Below are 7,896 nucleotides of genomic sequence, written 5' to 3' on the forward strand. Positions count from 1 at the left end.
ACCCGACAAAATGTGTTTGCAGTTAATAATGTAGTAAGTGAATGATATCAAATTGGAACGGATAGCAAAGCAGATGTAGATGACATATTCCATGAATTATTAACATTTGAAATTGAACTCATGCAAATTTGCGATGAACTGTATAGTGAAGTAGAATCCGCGTATATTGTATTGACTTTTGGAATATTTTTTATCTTTTAAGCTCCATTTTTGCGATATTTATCTTGTTCCATTTACCTACAAAGAGATTTCAACTCGTAATAAGCAAATATTAACATATATGTTTCCTTTTATTTTGTACTTATAGAATAAGATACAATGTTCACGTAAGTAGATAATAATTCTCTTTGAAAAGACATCAAGAAGCACGAACAAATGGCGTACGTAAAATATATTCAATGTTTTACTTTGTATGATCTGTATCGCATGGAGTGAGAAATGATTTGTCGAACACAAATCATTTCTCAATCCATGCGATACAGATGATGTGTATGAAAAATTTGTAAGCCCCATACATAATTGCTTTTTAAATAATAGTTGCACTCTTATAAAGCAGATTTATCTAAAAAATAGTTCTTATTAAGTTATTGTATTATGACTGAAAGATAAGACCAATTTTTTACACTAGCTAACGCAAAAATCAAAATTAAACTGTATTTGCGTTTTTATTGAAGAATCAACCGATGCGTCTAACACAGGCAGTGTAGAAAATCTGCTATTAATCAAATTTCCCATCAACCAGCGACATTTGATTTTTTTTGGTGTCCACTTTATGATCGATTTGATATATTAGTCTTTATTATTATGATTTACGAAAAAATGTATTGATGGTGCTGACATCTTGCCAGCTTTTGAAATATGCACTTGCATTTCTGCAAGCAATAGCATTACAAATTAGCTTCTTTTTAAGACATCAGTATAAGATTTATCATCATTGTACAATCAAATATTTATTTTATGTCAAATTTTTGTTGAGTTGGTATCCCATAATACAAATCTTGAACTTACTTTGGGGCTAGCTAAATCTGTGTGATTTGTCCCGATTATATTTATTTATTCTATTTATTGTTATAACATAGTGACTTCTTCTGTTTCGCCTTACCTCTGGGGCCATATTAATAGGAGAACCGTACCGTACTGGACTTGAGTACTAGATGTAAATATAAATAAATATAAATATATACGGGACTAATTACACTGATTGAGTTAGCCTCGAAGTAAGTTCGAAACTTGTGTTTCAAGATACTAACTCAACGATTCTATACTTTATAATAAATACTTATATAGATAAACATCCAAGACCCAGTCCAATCAGAAAAAGTTCTTTTTACATCATGCCCTGGCCGGGATTCGAACCCGGGACCTCCGGTGTCACAGACAAACGTGCTACCGTTGAGCCACAGAGGCCGTCAAGTAATGAGAAAGTTGAAAATAATATGACATTTTGTCTACACATTCAGTTCTTATTGTTACATTATCAGCAGATAACAAAGTTTAGAGTTATATGACGACATCAAAGTGGGAATGGCATGATATATCAATATTATGTTCATTGTCAGCCATAAACCTGTTCCGTTACGCATTTGGGACTTGATATCCAGCCTGAGAAATGGTCTAGCTAAAGACATATTACGGTCTAAGGTACTTCAAATGGTCATTACTCTAACCTCTTTATGCTTGGGTCAAATTTACACGAACTAATTTTACGACTAGCAGGCTTAATGTTTTGCGCAGGTGTCTTACTTGGTTAATCTATCATCTAAAAACATTTAAATAATAAAGGAATAATATTATTTCGATTTCTATGGTTAAATGGTTACAAATTAAGTAAGAACTATTGCGAGCAACATCAGAATTTTGTACGAGGTTGAATTTCAAACTTTAACAATGGTATATATTGATATACCATGATGACATCTTAACAATTTTGGTAGTAGCCAGTAAAGCGACAATCGAAATTTGACAAATGATACAAAGAAAGGTTAAGTTAGCAAAGTAGCCTTTGAAATCAAGGCCAAGGAATCTGAAGTGAGGTAATAAATTAGAGGCTTACAAAAGGCTTTGAGGGTGCGACTGCTCGGAAGTGAGTCGAGCGACACACCATCAGTGGTAAAGTCGGAAACTGTTTTAGTTTATTCCCAACAGTTTCTTTAAGACCCTTCTGTTAAAAAAATCCAACTTTATAAAAAAAGGAATCTCCTTTATGCTGGCATATATTTTCAAAGGTTCTTATTTTTATTATGAAGTAACATTGTACAAAACATACAACTTTTTAGAGCCAAGCTTTCAATATAATATCGTGCAAAATATTTAAGTTCTTAATAAAATGTTATTTATAATTATAAACGAAAGATATGTACTTGTTTAAGTAGACAACGGAGGTACTTAAACTTAATGCACTTCTTATTCCTGAAAGATCTAAGTAGAATTAAGGATTTTGTGACTTCGCGTTGATGAAGAAACGACGAACAGAGGTAGTGAAAAAATGCTTTTCCAAATTTATATTGGAAATATAACTGCCTGATGATTAACAAGATGAGGTCTAAAAGCACACACAAGCTCAAACAGTACGTTAACATAGAAAATAATATCTTATTAAGGAAACATTATTTCATTTAATAATCATGGTACCCCACGCGAAACAATAATTCAATTTATGGAAGCTTGTAGCTATTATTAAATTTCGGTTATTGTTCCTAACATTTTATTTCGGAACGCTGTGTGGATTCTAGCGTTCGTAATAAGCATATTATAATCGGTGACTGCTTCCTTTTTGCCAATTCATTGTGGAAAAAACCCGTCTCAGCGGAAATTATTTCAAGATTAACGAAATACGAAATTTCTTCTTGGGAAATAATATCATTTTTCAAGACGTTACTTTGAACCTTACTTTTTACATAATGTATTTTAAATATATTTCAACTAGAGCGCCCACGAATGTGTTCCAAACATTTGCATAATGTCTCCTATTTGTAAATGTTTCACACAATATGTAAATATTTCAGCGACTCAAACTGTAGAAAGAAAAATTACGGCCATCACCATTTTATTACGCTACTTTAACTGGTACGAAACTACTACATTGGGATTTGAGAATTACAAATGAGATTTTCCGTCTTCAAGTGTTCATTTTATTACATACATAGAACACAATGTAATTGAAACCACACTTCAGTTTGATCTAGCAATAATATTATTTTCCCAGAAATATAAGAAAGTCACGGTTCGTTCACTATTATAATATATTTTAAGTTTTGTACTATGTCATTATGTCCCTCTGTTATGTAAAATACACCACTTTATGCCACATCATTCCAGGCTTCTTCATACATCAAAAAATTGACAGTGCCGCGATATTTTCTTTGTATTTAAAGTTAAATATATAATTGACATTAAAAAAAATCTTCATTTATTTGTTCGTATAAATATTTTTTGATGGCGGTTTGGTGACATTAGAGGTTAACCGACGGCCTCCAAGTGGCCATACTCCAGTTTGGCTACTGAATACTAAAAACAACTGTAGTCAATATACAGTTACATTTATCATGTGAAGAAATTCTGGAGAACGCGCCACGAGGGCAAAAACTAAAATATGGCAATGAACGAAAAACGTTATGATATTGCTTCTTTGGTAATTTATCACGCGGGAGGTGGCATTTTCCTGTTAGTTGTAGCTTTTTGTAATGTTACGATTAAAGGTCAAGTGTTCTGAACATATGTCTATCGTTCCAAAATTAGGAATATGAAGGTCTGTTTTTATTTTTAATATGGCAGTAACGAATTTTACTTTACAACAGTTACTGATCATAAAAAATGTACAATTTCAAAGTTGCTTTTTTCAGCTTTGGAAACTTGAAATCCTGCTTTCCGTATTTTGTGAAAGAACGTGATAAAAGCGGTTTTATTTCAAAAAATTGTATGCCTTTTGGTGTTGCAGGCAGGTAGAATGTACTAGAATTTAACGAGGCGCCTGTCATGTCATGCTGTGCCGAGAACCAAGCGATGACGTGGATTTATCGGAAACACAGAATATGTTCTATACTATACCAAGTACTTATTTTATCTGATGAAATATAGAGGCACAGTGTTACATTTAAATAAATTTATGGCCATATTCTAGACCCTTATGAAAAATATTTATACGTGAACTCTAAACGTTGATACGCAGGTATCTCTTTCAACACTGCGTGTTGGAAGTTAGATTGTTCCCTTCTCTGCTATTGGATTATCTTAAGTCTTTTCCGTTCCGTTTATCCTTTGTCATCATATCATCATTATCACGTGATCATCATCATCAATCTGATGTTTTATCATCATCAATCTGATGTTATATCATCATCAATTTGATGTTATATCATCATGAAAATGTTATATCATCTCAGCAAATCTATTTGGCCCTAAAATATACTTTTTGTACACTTACGGGGTTGACAGAGCCATAATCTCGAAAAGACTGGAAGTCCACGTTCGGCTGTATGACATAATGATGATGAATTGATATTCAAATAGTTACAGGTTGCTAGCCCAGCCTAAAAGAAGAATCACAAAATTTTTTGAAACTTTTCTAAAATAGGCATTTACTATATTCCATTTCTACCACTATGTTTATTTTTCGCAAGTAACGAACTCGCACAAAAAAGTCCGTAAGACTTCACAATTGCCCCACATCATTTCCAAGGTAAGTTTGCGAGGAAAACAGTCCCAGGCTTTATTAGAAAAAGTCTCCAGGCTGCCGCAAGCAAAGGAGCACTGTAAATAAGGACCACGAATTCATTTGAGACGCCTTGGCATGAAACAGTTGGTCCCAGAAAAAGTCCAACTAGGTCACCCTTGTCCGACACATGCTAGACAGATATTACTTGAAAAAGTCTATACTGGACATGTGCAATAAAACATTGTTATGTAAGAATTAAATTAAAGATTATTGTCTCTCATGTATCTTATCAAAACATTACATTATTATCTGGTAGACATCAAGGTACAATTATTTAAATCACATTTCTCGAAAGGTCAATGAATCACATAATTTATAAACAAACAATTGCTAACTTTTAAACTGCTCATATGGTTATATTTCATGAACAGGAAATAGGTTATTTTATTGTTCATAAATAAATCGCTTTCTTCTAGATTCCGCTTGCTTGGGTCAAGAACCCGGAAAAAATTATGAAAGAGACTAAAATAGGTTGTTGTTTTTTAAAAAAAAATTGTTGAGAAATTTATTTGATGTCTGTGACAGCTCAGGTCAAATAAGTCTGTACAAAAGAAGAAAAGTTTATCCCAAGGCGATATATGTATGTGGGTCGATTGTAAAGATTTTTTCCAACCTATTCACGGCATTAAATATACTCACATGGCGCCCTTCTGCCTTGAAGCAAACAGCTGAGCATGCAATCTTAAAAATGTTTTGTGATGAGTTAAGAAGTTGATTGCTGAATAAAAAATAAATAAATAATAAACTCGCACACATTCATTATTTCATTATCTTGTAGATTCAGCGATTGTGAAAAATTGTAGAAAAGAAAGAAGTTTTCAAGAAGAATCCAAGATTTGAAATCCGTCCTTTTGATTGATTCGATGCAGGAACACAAGACACTTACTTTGTACAACACCAAATTTGTATTTATAACGTGTTCTTATTTCCAGCAATATGTGGTGAATGAAATGGTGCACCGTCGGGTGCTGCACTCTCACAAAAATGTAAGAAGATGCTCGCTGTTGTCTCTGGAGTATACGCAAAAGCTGCATTGTAACATAAGCGCTGAACTCCATACATTTTAAGCAACTGTTCTGAAATTCAATTTTGAACTTGTTTCTTAGATGTCTGTCGTTATAAATAAGATCTACACAATATTTTGTACTAGCTTGTACCCGTAGTTTCGCCCGCGCGATTTTATGGCCATCTACAAGAGAATACAGGTTTTTTTGCTAATAAATACTTATTTGAAATGTACCCTATGTTCTTCTGCAGACTCTTAATTATACTATTTATAAATGCGAAATTTCATGAGAATTAGGGCAGGAGTTAATGAGTGTAGAGGTGAACAAACTTACTTTCATATTTTTAATCTTCTTCCTCCTGGCTTTAGTCCCAGTTAAATCCCCGCCACTCTGGAGAGGATGGCATATACTGTAAATATTTTATTATGTTTGCACATGTCGTTTTGATTATTTATTTATTTCTTTAGATCGGACACACGAATTTTTACTTATACATTGAATTACAGTATTCCAGAATATTCTGTTATCACAACTAAGTAGTATATATAATAAGGGTTTAGTTATACGAGTAATAACCAGTATAAATCAAGGCATGACAGTGGAGTCCCCGCTGTCATACCCAAAACAAACTTTGTACTCTAGTGTAGGTATTAGACTTAAGTTATTTTTAAATTTTATGTGAATTAATAGTAAGTTAACACCTAAACATTATCAAAATTACTCTCGCAAGCAAGAGCTGTCTGGAACAAGTGGGGGTGGGTGGTTGTAGTGAGCGTTATTATTTGCTCGTCTCCAAACCTGTTAGCCGTCATACACATCTGTTGGACTACCCTCTATGTAAAGTGAATGGTGAATTGTGAATTGTTTAATATTTATGAAGATAGATATTAAGCAATAAACCGAAATAATGGAACTTTAAATTGTATGCTTAATTTAATAACATCAATTGCAATGCAATTCTTACAGACCTAATTTACAGTGAATTCACTGATTGGCTTTTAGGTATTTAAACTTACGAAATTGGACGTCTGTTACACTTGAGTGTAACAACTATTACATATTCTTTTTTGTTTTCTCAATTTGAGACTGACTATTATTATATGCTTGCGTCTAATTACTAATTTAAAAAAAAGTGTAAACTAACCATGTTATACAAATTTAGTGTAAGTTCCATCTTAATTGTCATACAATCTTATATTGAAAGGAATCACAACACATTAGTACTAAAAACTTAATTACTGCGCTGGTAACATCAAAGCCAGAAAAACTTGGATACAATTAATTGGAACAGCCAACGCCAGGTTCATCCTTTCAGCTCCAGGATTGATTAGACGATTCCTGGGTAATTAATTGGACACATTCACCCACTTCAATTTCTCTTTTTGTCCCCTAGCAGTGATTAACTCGAGTTTTTCTACGTTGGATTTTTTCCGGGTTGAATAGATTCTTATACTCCATTTGTTATTTCTACAAAACTACTTATGAATTATTTATATAAAAAAATATTTATTTTTTAAAATAAAAAAATTTCATTTTACCAAGTTCAGGATGACAATCTCTCTCCCTCACATCTTTACGTGTTATTGTTGATTTGCTTTAACTAATGGATGTTTTCAGTGTTAAATATGTTTTCCTACAAGGCGTTAGTTTAAGTTAGTTTAAGGTACGAGAAGTATTCATTTCTATGCCCAGATTTGTGTGTTATTGTAGTTTAAAAAGTTACATTTCAAGACATAAACATATTCACTCAAGTAAAAGTACTTATGTCATTTTCATAGTTAAAAACAGTATTTTCTCTCTCACTTTGTGTTTTCCCCTATTTTTGTAGTCTAACCTTAGCTTAAAATTGAAACTTCTAAAGTGAAATATTGAATAAAATGGCATAGGTACTAGATGCGAGAATAAGTAAAAGCATAAGAAGAAAAAAGAAACAAACAAATTATCTCACGCTGATTTTCTCAGATTAATGTTTTCATTCGAGAGTTTGGTGCTCAAACGAATTACAAACTATTAATCAATTTAATTGTAATTGCTTTAGTCCCTCACATTTAACTTCTTAGATCTCAAGGTTCTTCCAAAAACAACATCACTGGAATAATATTGACAGTAGTTTGATCATAATTAAAGTTTACATTAACATTTGTATGTATATAAGTTAACTTACTTACCTACATC

The sequence above is a fragment of the Amyelois transitella genome, chromosome 7 (genome assembly GCF_032362555.1).
Source record: "Amyelois transitella isolate CPQ chromosome 7, ilAmyTran1.1, whole genome shotgun sequence".
NCBI classification, from domain to species: domain Eukaryota; kingdom Metazoa; phylum Arthropoda; class Insecta; order Lepidoptera; family Pyralidae; genus Amyelois; species Amyelois transitella.